Here is a 15,671-nt window from a genome sequence, read left to right on the forward strand (position 1 = left end):
CATTGAGGCCTTCAGAGGCAGCAATGAAGAGCTCTACAGCGCCCAAGATTTCTTGGACAGCGTTGAAGATGCGGTTCAATTGTTGCCGGAAGAAGAGCAGACCGATCAGGTTCGAACTTCGCTAGCCCGTCTCAAACTTCGCGGCCATGCTCGCCAGTGGCTCCGTTCGGACGCCACCCTTCCCACCTTGGCACGCTGGGAAGAATTTTCTAACGCCCTCAAAGCTCGGTTCGCTAGCGCAGACACTCTGGCGCTATTGCAACAAAAGTTTAAAGAGACAAAACAAAGGGCGGACGAACCAGCGGCAGCCTTTGCCGAGCGCCTTAATACACTGGCTATTAAGATTCTAGAAAAGCGTCCCGTGCCGACCGGCGCCACTGCCGATGCAGTCAAGGCCGCGCGAAAGGCAGTCAGTGACGGCGACGTCCTGGCAGCCTTCCTATACGGCTTGCAACCTAAAATCCGTAGATTTGTGCAAGTGCGCGATCCGAAGACCCTCACGGAGGCAATAACCGCAGCTCAAATGGAGGAGGTAATGAATTCTGCCACGGCTCAGGTGGCGGCCCTTTCCCTTGCACCTACCAACCAATCACGGCGCGCAGGAACAGGTTCCTACCGCGGCCGTTCCAGCGCTCAACCAACCCGCGGCCGGGGCGGGGCCCGATCGCGATCCCTGTCCGGCGGACGATCCACTGCCCGCGACATTTGTTTTAAATGCAATAGGACGGGCCACTGGGCCCGCGATTGCCGCGCTCGGACCCCCCAAGGCCGTGGGCGTCGCGGGAACGGAAACCGCAGTTTCCGCCAAACCCAAGATTACAGGCGCGACCGATCCAGGACGCCCCCTCCACAGGGGCCGCGTCGCTCAGGCACTCCGGCCCGGCCCCGTCGCTAGATTCTGAAGTCCATCAGGGTGCCAATTTAGTTAAACTGCAGCTCAATGGACAACTTGTTTATTGTCTCGTCGACACCGGTTCGGACGTTAGTCTGCTTCCAGAGGACGAAGTTAAGGTCTACGAGCAGTCGCACACTGGCGACCTTTTAGCAGTTAATGGAACTAAAGTCCCGGTCATCGGAACGGCTCGTGTACAAGTTTGTGCGGGATCAAACTGTTTCGAGCATTGCTTCCTGCTGACCAGCCGAGATTTGTCTCTTCCGGCGCAATGCCTCCTCGGTATGGACGTTATAAGTAAATATGGATTTGTGATAGACACACAGAGGAAATTGTTTTCCTCAAAGGAGCTCCGAATTAAGATTCCGTTGATTCCAATCAACCGAGAATTAAATGTGTGCAGGTGGGGCGCCCTGATGTGGAAACCTACAATTGAAGTTCCACCACCTGGAAGGATTAGGCAGCCACATGTGTGCCTAGTAGTCACAAAGAAGGTGACTTTTGCAGAACCACAATTTGAAGTGTTCTTTGAAAGGGACAAATTAATCCCAGGAAATTCAGAGCGTGTTGTTTATGCTCAAACAAACGCTCCGGAGGACGCGGTCCTCGCTTGTTTCCCTGTGCACGACGAGTCAAGTCGTTGTTTTGTAGGGAAATGCTTGGTGCAAGTAAAAAATGGCGAAGTGCCAATCCTGCTCTTGAACCCATTTAATGTGGAATGGACGTTCAAGGCGGGCAGGCGTGTTGCAACCTTGTCGCAAGTTCAATTACAGCCCTGCAGAAGCGTATCAGCTCTTACCCAGCACTCCAGCCGTCCGCCTGATCAACGGCCAGCCGAAGCTGCTCTGAGCCCGCCACAGGTACCCGTCTTGGCCGCCAGCCAAACCGGTCCCGGCGACGCCGCTCCAGGGACCCCTGACTTATCTCACTTGCAGGGACGCGACCGGCAACGCCTCTCGGATTTAATGGTTAAGTACGCCGAGATATTTGATGACCTGAAACCAGGCGTGAGGCCTGATTTCGAAGTCCGTGTTCACGGCAAAACCAACGTCCGGGTTTCCCAGGCGCACCCTGGAAAAACAGGGCATTTTTCCAGGGTGCGCCTGGGAAACCCGGACGATGGTTTTGCCGTGTTCAACCGACCTCGAATAAAGTTGTTTTTGTGCCACAATTTCGTCTGCCGCATTCCTCTAAGGAATGGCTGCAGCATCACATTCCCGAACTCCTCCGACAAGCAGTCCTGGAAAAGTCAACTTCCGCATATAATGCCCTATGCTTGGTAGTCAAAAAGGCCTCAGGCCAAAACAGGCTTGTAGTAGACTTCCGGCAGCTAAACAAGGCCCTTGTAAATACGCTGTATTGCGACACCCCTCGAATCCAAGAGATTCTAGACAGCCTGGGAGGGGCAACAGTTTTCTCTACCCTTGACTTAGCTCAAAGTTTCCACCAAGTCCCCGTCCATAAAGACAACAGGTATTACCTAGCGTTTTCACCCCCAGGTCTGCCCCGTGTCCAGTACACCTCCGCCCCCATGGGTTTGACCGTATCTAGCCACTATTTGGGCCTTTTCCTGCAACAGGTTTTGCAAACCCTGTTGGGAACCTTATGTTTTGTGTACGTTGACGATATCGTCACGTACTCTCCATCCTTTGACCAACATCTAAAGGACCTTGAGAGCGTTTTTCAACGACTCAAGGAGCACAATTTAAGGTTATCCCCCGAAAAGTGCTCCTTAGCCCGTGAGGAAATTAAATTCCTCGGCTTTTTGATAGACAAGAATGGCTCAAGACCAGACCCCGGCAAAGTCTCTTGTCTGCGTAACCTTACGCACTTAAATTCTTGTAAAGAGGTTAAATCCTATTTAGGATTAGTAGGTTATTTTTCTAGCTTTGTTAAAGGCTTGTATCAAGTAGCCGCCCCCCTTCTCAAACTTCTCAAAAAGGGTGCCCCCTTTGAGTGGGGACAGCAACAACGAGAAGCTTTCATGTATATTAATGATTGTCTGACAAGCGCGCCGCAGGTCCTTGCTTTCCCAAACTTCCATCGCCGCTTCACGCTGATATGCGACGCTAGCGCAACCGGAGCGGGTAGCATTCTCACACAACATGACGACAAGGGAGTAGAACGAGTCATTGCTTACTACAGCAAGGCTTACACACCGGCTCAGAAGCGCTATGCGGCTATCGAGCTCGAACTTTACGCTGTTTACATCAGTGTTAAGCACTTTGAACATTACCTGCTGTATTCTAACGAACCGTTTCACCTTTATACAGACCACCGTTCACTGTTGTTTCTCCGTAGCTTAAAGGACCCCAACCCGAGATTATTCCGCTGGGCAACTTATTTGAGTACGTTTTCCTTTGAAATATTCCATATCAAAGGAGAAAAGAATCCAAGTGACTTTTTAAGCCGCGTCATTCGAGTTATAACAGTGCCATCCGAAACCCAATTCCCAGTACGTCCCTACATTTGGAATATGCAAGAAGTAGCTGAAAATCAAGACTCCGTTCCTGTTTGTGGACCTATCAAACAAGATCTCAGTTCCGATTCCCCCTCTTCTCAAAATTTAAGGAAGTACACCATCAACACTCAGAATGTACTACTCAAAATTTCACAGCCGAATGATCTGATTTTTGTACCAACATCCATGTGAGTAACTCCACCCCAAGGTGGACCGAGATCTGGGATTGGGTCACGGATTCGGTTCAAACTTTGTGGGTTCAATAGGTACCACTAGGACCTATCAACCCTAAAAGGAAAGTTGGCTAGCTCAATTAGATCTTGAGATATTTGCATTTTTCTAAATTTGACTAATTTAGCGGAAAAATGTCGCTTTCTGATTTTTTATTAGTAAAAGTTGATCGCTTAGTTCTGGCTTATGTTTCTTCTTTTTAGTCATAAAAAAAGAAGAAAAATGGTGGTAGGCCAAGATTTGTACGTTGCTTGGTTTGTCCTATTCGAGCAATTTTGTCGAATTCATCGAAACTCTCATACCCAAAATACTCCACCTTGGATTTGACCCTGGTACGTCTCATTTCACTTCTTTTACTCTAATAAACAATTGCTATATAGTCCCTAGCACCAACAATTCCATATAAGCCAGAAAAATCAAACACACATTTTTCAATTTTCTTCTTTTACCTATTTTTGGCGCTTTTGTCAATGACATGAGCTTGGGTGATAAAAAAGATCGTTCCTGCCCTCAATTAAGACAGTATCGACACAAACAAAGAGACCCAAACACAAGGTGCACTAAAAATTTATAATGAAATTGTTTCGAGCAAATTTTTAAAGTTTACGAGGGGTGTGAGGAGTTTAAATCGGAGGAAAATGTAATGCTTCAGCCAAAAGTGGATTTGTGGTGCATTTGTTAGCTTTCTTCAGTAGGTGTGGCGCCCTTTTAACCATGTGAGTGTTCCTCCTTGATAATCAGTGTTAAAACCCTGATTTGGTATGGGGTTGTTGGACTTGCAATTTCAACGCATAAGCAAAGTAATGATCCATTTATTTAGGTTTGCAACATATAACTTCAACCGCTTAGTCTCAATAACTGAGCCTGGTTCCATTTGGTTTGTAAATTTGAGACCAACCGGATGACTTAAGACTAAGGGGGCTCAGCTTACACGTTGCAAACAACCTAAATAAATAGATCATTACTTTGTTAATACGTTGAAATCGTAAGTCCAACAACCCCATACCATATCAGGGTTTTAACACTGGTTATCAAGGAGGAACATTCTCATGGTTAAAAGGGAACCATACCTACTAGAGAAAGCTAACAAATGCACCACAAATCCACTTTTGGCTGAAGCATTACATTTTCCTCCGATTTAAATTCCTCACACCCCTCGTAAACTTTAAAAATTTGCTCGAAACAATTTCATTATAAATTTTTAGTGCACCTTGTGTTTGGGTCTCTTTGTTTGTGTCGATACTATCTTAATTGAGGGCAGGCAGGATCTTTCTTATCACCCTAACTCATGTAGAAGCCCCAATCTTGACAAAAGCGCCAAAAATAGGTAAAAGAAGAAAATTGAAAAATGTGTGCTTGATTTTTCTGGCTTATATGGAATTGTTGGTGCTAGGGACTATATAGCAATTGTTTATTAGAGTAAAAGAAGTGAAATGAGACGTACCAGGGTCAAATCCAAGGTGGAGTATTTTGGGTATGAGAGTTTCGATGAATTCGACAAAATTGCTCGAATAGGACAAACCAAGCAACGTACAAATCTTGGCCTACCACCATTTTTCTTCTTTTTTTATGACTAAAAAGAAGAAACATAAGCCAGAACTAAGCGAACAACTTTTACCAATAAAAAATCAGAAAGCGACATTTTTCCGCTAAATTAGTCAAATTTAGAAAAATGCAAATATCTCAGGTTCTATTTGAGCTAGCCAACTTTCCTTTTAGGGTTGATAGGTCCTAGTGGTACCTATTGAACCCACAAAGTTTGAACCGAATCCGTGACCCAATCCCAGATTTCGGTCCACCTTGGGGTGGAGTTACTCTTTTAAAGGAAATTAATACAATGGCTTTCCAATTAAGCGCTATCAGAAAAGAATTAGACGTATTCAGAACGCATGCAAATTCTATTATTGGGGACCAGACCTCAACCACTGCAGTGACAATGACGACTACGACAACCAAAACAACAACCACAACAACAACGGCAGCACTTGTATGGGGGCTTGAATTTTTAAATGACCGTCGTCGAATGTTTCGTCGACATCGGCGTCTGGGTTTTCTTTGAGTTCCTTTGGAAAATCGGGGAACTGTTCTGGGTCTGGTTTTTCCTCAAACAGTGGCTTCAAAACTGGCACATTAATAAATGATTTCTTTTGATTATTTACAGTGTTTTCTCTTTTAAACGGGTCCCACGCGAAGGCTGGCTTTCTTGTCGATACAGTGACGAAAGGGTCCGCAAAGGACAGCGGTGGGCGGCGTCGACCGGGGACGTCACCCGCTTCGGTTGTCGCGAAGACATCCTCTCGGAGCGCCGGGAAGGTAGGCCGCCCAGCGGGAGCGGACGACGGGCTGGAGGTCGCCGGCTCGGCGCTGGTTGAAACCGGTTGGTTCCTGGGCGCGGGGCTGGGCGCGCCGGTCGTTGAGGCGGACTGGGTCACTAGTCTGGGCTCGGCCGTCGTGGAAGAGGGGGGCGGCGTGCGTGAACGATGGGCGGCTGAAAGAGCAGTTGTTGGAACAGTACCTTCGGTTTTTGTCGTTTCGGTTGTTGTTGTCGGCCTCTTCGTGGTCGAAGTTGTACGCGAGCTAGGCTGCGCCGCCCGGCTCGTGGTGGAAGGCGTGGTCGGTTGCGGTGTCGATGTTGACAAGTGGGCAGCTGTTGGAGGCGCAGAGGTGGTCGTCGAAGACGACGTAGTTGAGGTTGGCAAGGAAGGCATATCTTGCGTGGACGGCGGTGTTGAAGGGCAGGGGTCCCGGTTGGATGGCTGCGTCCTGTTTCGGCGACTCTGCGGCCGAAAGAACATTTGAGGCACGATTGCACGGTCAAAGTTTGTAATGTTTGAGCGCACGTTTCGGGCGAGATGGCGTTCGAGGCGTCCGTAGAAAATCTTGAGGAAGTGAGCTATGCTGGCAGTTGCTGGCGTTGAACGCTTGGGCAACCATGTAGGCAGGAACACGGCCTCCATCTGGCAGCGCACGTCCGGGACTGGGTCGTCAATTGCGAGTACAGGATTTGGGCTTCAGTGCGCATACGGCCAATCAGTACATACGGCTCCCCTAATTGCAAAAGCGTTTCCAAAACTCCTTCTCTAGTGGGCTGGACCAAGCGGTAACGGAACGCGCGCACTACAATCGTGGGCATGGCGGAGGGGTTCCATTCGGAGGCTTCGAGTGGTCCACGGCGCGTCAACTGCCATTAAGCATGGGAGCTGAACGGGCCGTTGGACGCCTAAATCTTTAGTTTACCGCTGCCACCAATTGTATTCGTTCTGTTTATGAGGAATACCATTGGTGTAGGGGTAAATGAGAACACAGTCAGTGGAGAGAAGTTACACTTTACTCACAGGCCATGGCACAGGCTGGTGTACAGGTCAGTGGCGAGTGGACGGAGGCTGGAGTCGAACTGGCCTCGCAGGGCGCAGGACTCGTACTTATAATCCCACAACCAAAAGGGGGTGATGACCGCAGGTGGAGAGAGAGAACCGGAGGAAGAGGAGGATGGAAGGATACAGGCTCCTCGCCTCTCGTTGCGATAAAGTGCATTACAAAGTTGCATCGCTATCGCCTTGGCACTCTCCAGGGAGGTCTCATTACATTAATCAGTCCACCTGGACCGGACCCTACACTGTCGCGAAGATACACTGTTGTGTATGCTTGCCGAGTACAGTTGCTTTGACTTGAAGTATGAGAACGAAACGTCTTCAAAGGTTTGGAGTGTGTCGTCAACACTCTTGTTTCGCTGACTTCTGAGAAAAATCTGATCTAAGTAACTCACCTATTTGAAGAGGTGACTCAGTACTACTCTTTTGTTTGTGTACGTGACCATTCAGAACCTTAAAGACAAATAAAAACTTACAATGGCAGTTATGGAACTTTGCATTTTCCGAACCTTCTTCAGAGTCTTTGAGACCGAAAATGGGCAAATAGTGTGTTGAACTGTGAAGTTCATACTCTGCTCTCCCTCTGCAGTGAACGTACAACGAGCTAAGAAGTATTATGGCTGCGTGTTTTTTAAACCTCACTCGGTCAACTGACTGCTATCGCTCAGCCAATAAGCGCCCCACCATCTCTCTCTCTCTCTCTCTCTCTCTCTCTAGCTATATTCAGTTAAGGCTCAGCAGAGTCGGCGAAGCAAAGTCGGCGAAGCAAAGTCGGACTTCGGCGAAGTCGGCGAAGCAAAAGTCGGCGAAAGGGATGGCGAATAAGCGAAACGCGCCGCGGGTGCATTCTTAGGGTATGAAAGCGCACATATTTCGGAAAGCGGAAAGCTCAAGGATCAGTTTGGTATGCACCTTTTGTCATTTCAAGACGGAATATTCAGATATTGCGCTCCCTAACCTGTTAGCAGTACAGTCGTCTGCTAGGCTAAACAGATCAGGTTAGGGAGCGTAATATTTGAATATTCTGTCTTGAAATGACAAAAGGTGCATATCGAACTGATCCTTAGACTCTCCGCTTTCCGAAATGTGTGCGCTTTCATACCCGCATTAGCTCACCCGCGGCGCGTTTCGCTTATTCGCCATCCCTTTCGCCGACTTTTGCTTCGCCGACTTCGCCGAAGTCCGACTTTGCTTCGCCGACTTTGCTTCGCCGACTCTGCCGAGCCTTAACTGAATATAGCTTCTCTCTCTCTCTCTCACACACACACACACACACACACACACACACTCACACACTCGTGCTTGCTGGGGCCCTCTCCAAAGGTGCTGCTCGCGTAACATAAGGACAGGGCGTTGGTCCCGTACGCTTCGCAAATAATAATTGGCTGTTTAATGCCAAAAGCCTTATCTTAGTCAATCAGACCGTAATGCTTGCTTCGCCCATACCCCGCGACCGACAGCAAGACGACATATAAGGTCTCCCAGTCCCCTGGCCAGCAGTTGCCGGTTCACCCAAGCGCCCACAGGTAATCACAAACTTTCACGCGTTTTTTAACTGTTCTCATAAGGAGCATCGCGAAGAAAACTAATTGTCTTGTGAAATCTACGAAGAAATGCTTCGTGTTGTGAATCAAAATCCATCATTATACGAAGCAATTACTAGTGCCGCGATTTCCTTCGTAGTTAGCCGATGCTTAAAATCTTATTTTAGGACATCTTATCCGAACATTTTTTTTTGTCCCACGAGTTCTACAATTTTAAGCTCATCCATCGGTGGTGTACAATATTGTTTTGGCGTGGTACATATTGTCCGACGCCTACAGCAAGTTGTACTTTCATTAGACAATTGGTCCCGCCAGGCGGTTACGAAATCGCATTACCATCGGATGTACTTAAAATTGCATAATCAATGGGACAAAAGAAGTCCCAGAAACTAGGATGTGCACTCTAAAAGTCTTATGGTGAGGTTTCTCCATGGCTACGGAGAATCCTGGCAAAAAAACAAATTAACAGGATTTTCTGTGTTTTTTTTTTGCCACAGTGCAGTCGAGAGAAGTCAGCTGTGCTGTTGACAGTTGGGACGTACTTCGACAGGCATTCCGTAATTAGCAGCGATTTGGTGCTCAGTCCCGTTCAGCGCGATGAGGTTCTTCGTGTCCGTTGCACTGCTGCTCGTCCTCTGCATCGTGGTGAACCGCCAAGTCGCGGCGCTCCCTGGCGGACCAGCGCCCGGAAATGCCTCCGTGCCAGCCGTGAGGGAGAGAGAAGGTTGGTGACGGGTGCACAGTGGGCCAGAAGACCGCTGGAGGCGGCTAAAATTCTAAACGCGTTTTGAGCTCCAGAGTCGCTAAATGGCACTCGACCCGAAGAAGTGACCCCAGCAATGGATTGCTCTCCGAACGAGGAATACATTGTCACACGTTCGGTTCGCGTCCTGTTAAGCGACGCTGGAGCTCTAAACGCGTCTAGAATTTCGGCCGCCTCTGCGGACAGGCAATACTGCCCTTGATACTGCCAGTGTCCCGCGTTAACAAGTGCATGCCTGCCCCTTGGATTTGCAGTGTGAAAACCTCATACACACAAAATGTTTATGTACACACTGGTATTTCTAATGTGAAAAGTTTCATACAATTTGCTGCGATAAAAAGGCTAGTGTGATTCCCTCAAATTATCGCATCTGTGACAGCCATAAAAAAATTATCGCACAAAAATTGCAATAAATCCCTTAGGTTTTGGCCGGTCTGGGCCCAGATTAACACAGTTTCGGCGTGATAAAATGATAACTACACAAATAATGCGATAAATGCACTAATGCAATACAATAATTATTGCACTTTTAATGCAATAACTTTTTCATGGCGCGACTAATGCAATAAAAATGTTATTGCTTTTTAAATTAGTTCATTATTACATTCGGAAAATCAGTGCAATTTTGTACGTGGTGATGCATAATTTTAAACTTGTGTGCCGTCGTGCATAAAATTGTGCGTGAATTTGCATAAATTTATGCATTTTCACGCATAATATTATGCAAATTCCCCGCATGCACAAAATCGTGCAAGTGGCACGTACAAAATTCTACCTAAACATTTAGTGTGTAGTTCGTGGTGCGAATACATTCTTCGCAAGTTTCTCAGAGTGCGGGATTGGACGATTCCGGTGAAATGTATCGTTGTTCACATTCTTACACTTTGCCTACAGCCGAGGTCTGCGATCCTACCCAGAAGCAGTGTGGCCCGTACTGCTGCAATAGTTATCAAATCTGTTTGAAGCTACCCTGCATCGTTGTACCCGATTGCCTCCTTATATCCATCTGCATTGGCTGAGCTTACGGGTAAGATGCAACGTTTATAGGCGGCAAACTTCAGTATTTTAAAGTCTTTAGAGCGTTAACACTGGTAAAACTAAAGCGTAACCCTATGCTTGAGTCAAGCATAAAGTTACGCTTGAAGACGTTACGCTTGAGATGAAGCATACTCTGGAAATTCCCCCATGCATTTAGATAGGGGGAAACTTGGCGGATAAGCGTGTTACGCTTGATTTCAAGCGGAACCTGATTACGCTTGAAAACAGGGGGTAATACTACGCTTTAGTGTTACCAGTAGCTATATCCAATTAAGACTACGCCTATGCGAGAGCGTGAGCGCGAGAGCGTTCGTCTGAGCGAGGAATCGGAGGAGTGGGGGAAGAGTTTGGAGCGGAACTCTTCCCCCACTCCTCCGATTCCTCGCTCAGACGAACGCTCTCGCGCTCACGCTCTCGCAGGCGTAAGTCTTAATTGGATATAGCTAGTGAACAACGGCAATTGTTAGTCATAATTGGCGCCAATCGCAGTCCTGAATGATGTATTATGAGTCTAAATCATAACCAAAATTTTGGAGGAGGGAATGCTTTACTACCTAAATTTAGGTCAAAAATTTTGAGTCAGGTCCGTTAGTTTCCTTGCTCAAACACGAGGGCACGGCAAGAGCGGTACCTGGTTTTCCCAGGTAGCCTAAAGACATGGGCAATTTCTAGAGAGTTCCCGAAGAAAAAAAACAGGGACGGTTCTGATCATGACTACTACAGCGCTTACGGGACGGAGTGTTTTAAATAGTGAAAGATACGTTTTAATGTGTTGAAATGCATATATGAATTTCTTTATCTTTTGAGTACTTCAGTGGTCCTTCTTCCCCGCTTGTCCTCTTCTATTTAACATTTATTTCTGTCATTACAGGGCATTTTACTCGTGACTTGTGGCGGGAGGCAGAAACAGAAGTGAGAATTTACCGCCGATCTTGGTTCGACAGAAGTATTAAAATTTCACTGGGTGTTTTCCAAAATGCATTTGCTTGCGTGGCAGCGTGATTCTCCCAAGCGCTCACACCAAGTGCAAATTTGTAATGTTTAAACAAATGTTCAAAACACTCTTATTTACGCTTTGTAAGTTTCCGCTGAAGTGGTTCAAGTAGGTAAAGGGTTCCAAGCTTTCATGAGGTCTGGTCTCAATCTTTGTCAAAGAAACTTTGTGCGTTTGCTGTAGCTGTAATAAAATGGAAAAGTGACTGTTACACCACTGAGAAACCAAACGCTATGAATAATTGGTGCAATGCTTGGGCATTGCACATGAAATGCAATGGCGTAGGTACCTCAAGCATGCATAAGCATAGGGCAGTTTCGGGATGCATTGCACGTATGGTGCCATATCTCAGTGCATTGCACCATGCGTGCTATTTCATAGCGTTTGGAATCTCAGTGATGCCACCCAGCACGTCCGGCAACCAAAAAATGAATATTTAATGTACCCAAAACCCTTTATCTCCAGAAAAAAATTTGTGTTCAAATGATGTTTAACCTAACCTGACATATTCGGCCTTAAAACGCATGCACAATTTTGAGCAAAGCAAAGGCACGAAAAACTAAGTAATAAAGTGTGTAAGGGTGGTTTCATCGCCCAAATTTAAGCAATGAAGGATGCATCGGTTTATCTTCAAACCGCATGTTAAAATGAGCAATAGTAAAGAAACTCGCGCTGCTCGCTGGGGGCTCCGCCCCCAGACCCCCGCATGTGTGGGGCGCGTACCGAAGTATTTTTACTAAGTCCGTGGTGACCAAAGGGAAATTTTCTAATGAAGTAACTGTACTGCTTTTTGGAAGGGTCTATTTAACTGCTTTTGACCATTAATTTTTAAGGTACTATTACTGCCCAAATAGATAGCTTGTATTGTATTGGCTACTGTGGCAGTCAACGGCATTCAAGGTCCGGAAAATATTGAAGACTGCTTTGACAAGAATAAGATCTGTGTTCATTATGGTCAATGTGACCGAAGGCCAAACTAATGGGCCTCTTTTGCGTCTTTCATTTCTGATTTCTCCGGCAATATATTACATGGCTTTTACTGCTCGGAAACGGTTGTATTTTGTTCAATTTAGGCCTATTTCATCGTTTTGAGGATGTTGCCGGTGACGGGAACCCGATTGCGGCACAGTTTCGGAAATGTCACGACCAGACCTACCGATGGGGCGAATAAAATTTTTTAATCGGTCGGTCCCTTTTTTTGAAGATTGAGTGGATTTTGTTGAATTCAGGCCTATTTAATCGTTTTTTGAGGATGTTGCCAGTGACGGAGACCCGATTGCGGCACAGTTTCGGAAAGGTCTCGACCAGACCTACCGATGGGGCGAATAAAAATTTATAGTGGGTCGGTCCCCTTTTTTAGGGATCGAAGTGCGGGAAACTTTCCGGAAATTTTCCGGAAATTTTTCGGAAAATTTCGGAAAATTTCCGGACCCCTGAAAAAGTAGGAAATATTGGAAAATTTGGTGTTTTTGAGTTTTTGATTCATAAATGCACACAAACCTGTCTTTACGTTTTCCTTAGTGTATTGCACGATACATTTTACATTGTGCGAGCGACATTTCACCCTCAGCCCTCTCGGGGTCACCTTTTTTAGTTTAATTTACCCAAAAATACACTTCTATCAAAGTTTCCAGTTTGAATTTTACGCCTTCATGCGCGCTTCCGGTCGGAGGAGTTGGAATGGCAAACGCTGCGCCGAGGGCAGGTTGGTACTTGTGTTCTCACACCAGCGAAACCGGGACAGGAACGAGAGTTCAAGTAAAGGCTGGTGTACACTCTACATGTTGTACCATGAAGATTCTCCATATTATGGTGAAAATGTTACATACTATGGTGGTGCAGCTGACTTCATAACATACCATTGAGAATTCTGTACCTTACAGATATTTTCACAAAAATTTCATTGGTATTATGGAAAAAATCTCCACCATGATGGTGCAGCCTTTCACAGTAAGACATTTGCAGTGTAGGCCATCAGCCAACTCCCACCAGGCCGACGCGGAATCTTAGGTCTAGAAAATGAAAATGCCAATCGCTAATGTTGCAAATCGCTAATATTTTGACCGATTTAGAGGTGGTCTTAGTTACCATGAAAATAAATAATTGGTTCCTTTCACCTGTGTCTCCGTTTTTGTTTTTTCGAATCAAATTTTTTCCTCCTTATATCACATTTTAACGCAATAAAGTCAATATTTCCGAATTTTCCAAAATTTCACAAAAAAATGGAAATTTTCCACTCTTCCGGAAATTTTCCGGGAACTTTGAAGATTTCCGGGAACCTTCGATCCCTGAGCGATTCTCACGTTTCGGGGTAGTTTTGGCGTCTCTGATTTGCCGAAAGTGAGAAATATCCAATTAAGTTTTTCTGATTATTGGGGTCCTGGATGATACTAGAGTTATGGAAATGGTATTTATAGTAAAGACCTTGTACTATCTTCCTAAAAACATGGGCCATAAGGTATTCCCATACGTTTTAGTGGGTGTTTTGATCACGGAAATTACGTTATCACGGAAGTTACAAAGTGTGAAAATCGGCTTTAACGGCTGACTCGGGCTTGCTGTGGCTTAAAAGTCGTTCCAGGGTGAAATGATACTCTAAGGCCGACATTAAAGCGGAAATTTTTTTCACCTACTGCTGCTGCAACATTGGGTAAAGGGTGCCACGGAAGTTACGGGTAATTGTTGATACACACCATTTTATAATGCTCCAGCCCGCTTTGATACCGTGTACAGCATCTTAGATTTCCGCGACCCATGCAATTATATCCCAGGGACTTCACTTTGATGGCTTGTGTCATGGAAAGTTAAAAATTGGGCTTGGGGAGAAGTCCAGAGCTGCCTTTTCGAAATTTGTGTAGTGAAATTGAATATACGGAGGACATTTTTCGTTGCAGCATAAGTACCTTCGAAAGAAGTCTGGCGTATTGGTCTTCGGTTGAAATTAGCTCGAGACATGCCAAGCTTCGAATCCCCATCGACAGTTGGCAGCATTTTCGAACCACACCGCCACACTGGGGGCGGAAAGTTCGAGTATGTTCTCTTTGGACAATCACGGAAGTTACATTTGGGGTATTCCAAACGCTACGTAGACCAATCCAACGAACACGAACTTTTCGAAATGTGTGCGTTTAGTGGGCAATGGCCCTCCCTAACATCAGAAACAAACCCCATGTCGATATCTGCGCTCGTTTGGGCACAGGAGTCAGAAGAAACGAAACTACCCCGAAACGTGAGAATCGCTCCCCTACCCTTTTTTGAAGATTGAGTGGATTTTGTTGAATTTAGGCCTATTTAATCGTTTTTTTGAGGATGTTGCCAGTGACGGAGACCCGATTGCGGCACAGTTTCGGAAATGTCTTGACCAGACCTACCGATGGGGCGAATAAAAAATTTTAGTCGGTCGGTCCCCTTTTTTGAAGATTGAGTGGGTTTTGTTGAATTTAGGCCTATTTAATCGTTTTTTGAGGATGTTGCCGGTGACGGGAACCCGATTGCGGCACAGTTTCGGAAATGTCTGGACCAGACCTACCGATGGGGTGAATAAAAATTTTTAGTCGGTCGGTCCCCTTTTTTGAAGATTGAGTGGATTTTGTTGAATTTAGGCCTATTTAATCGTTTTTGAGGATGTTGCCGGTGACGGGGACCCGATTGCGGCACAGTTTCGGAAATGTCTCGACCAGACCTACCGATGGGGCGAATAAAAATTTTTAGTCGGTCGGTCCCCTTTTTTGAAGATTGAGTGGATTTTGTTGAATTTAGGCCTATTTAATCGTTTTTGAGGATGTTTTTGGTGACGGGGACCCGATTGCGGCACAGTTTCGGAAATGTCTCGACCAGACCTACCGATGGGGCGAATAAAAAATTTTAGTCGGTCGGTCCCTATTTTTGAAGATTGAGTGGATTTTGTTGAATTTAGGCCTATTTAATCGTTTTTGAGGATGTTGCCGGTGACGGGGACCCGATTGCGGCACAGTTTCGGAAATGTCTCGACCAGACCTACCGATGGGGCGAATAAAAATTTTTAGTCGGTCGGTCCCCTTTTTTGAAGATTGAGTGGATTTTGTTGAATTTAGGCCTATTAAATCGTTTTTTGAGGATGTTGCCGGTGGCGGGGACCCGATTGCGGCACAGTTTCGGAAATGTCTCGACCAGACCTACCGATGGGGCGAATAAAAATTTTTAGTCGGTCAGTCCCCTTTTTTGAAGATTGAGTGGATTTTGTTGAATTTAGGCCTATTTAATCGTTTTTTTGAGGATGTTGCCAGTGACGGAGACCGGATTGCGGCACAGATTCGGAAATGTCTCGACCAGACCTACCGATGGGGCGAATAAAAATTTTTAGTCGGTCGGTCCCCTTTTTTGAAGATTGAGTAGGTT

At 46.1% G+C, this 15,671-nt stretch overlaps 1 long non-coding RNA gene across 2 annotated transcripts; it reads left to right on the forward strand.

The window, feature by feature from the left end:
* Nucleotides 1–8,423: 8,423 nt before the first annotated feature.
* LOC117644995 lies at nt 8,424–12,468 on the forward strand. Of its 2 annotated transcripts, none has more exons than XR_004587689.1 (4): nt 8,424–8,481; nt 8,997–9,223; nt 10,157–10,289; nt 11,172–12,468. It is a non-coding gene; the product is annotated as an uncharacterized LOC117644995 (long non-coding RNA). The 2 variants fall into 2 exon arrangements; XR_004587690.1 differs by lacking the exon at nt 8,424–8,481 and adding an exon at nt 8,893–8,916.
* Nucleotides 12,469–15,671: the final 3,203 nt, after the last annotated feature.

The sequence above is a fragment of the Thrips palmi genome, unplaced genomic scaffold (assembly GCF_012932325.1).
Source record: "Thrips palmi isolate BJ-2018 unplaced genomic scaffold, TpBJ-2018v1 HiC_scaffold_18, whole genome shotgun sequence".
NCBI lineage: Eukaryota > Metazoa > Arthropoda > Insecta > Thysanoptera > Thripidae > Thrips > Thrips palmi.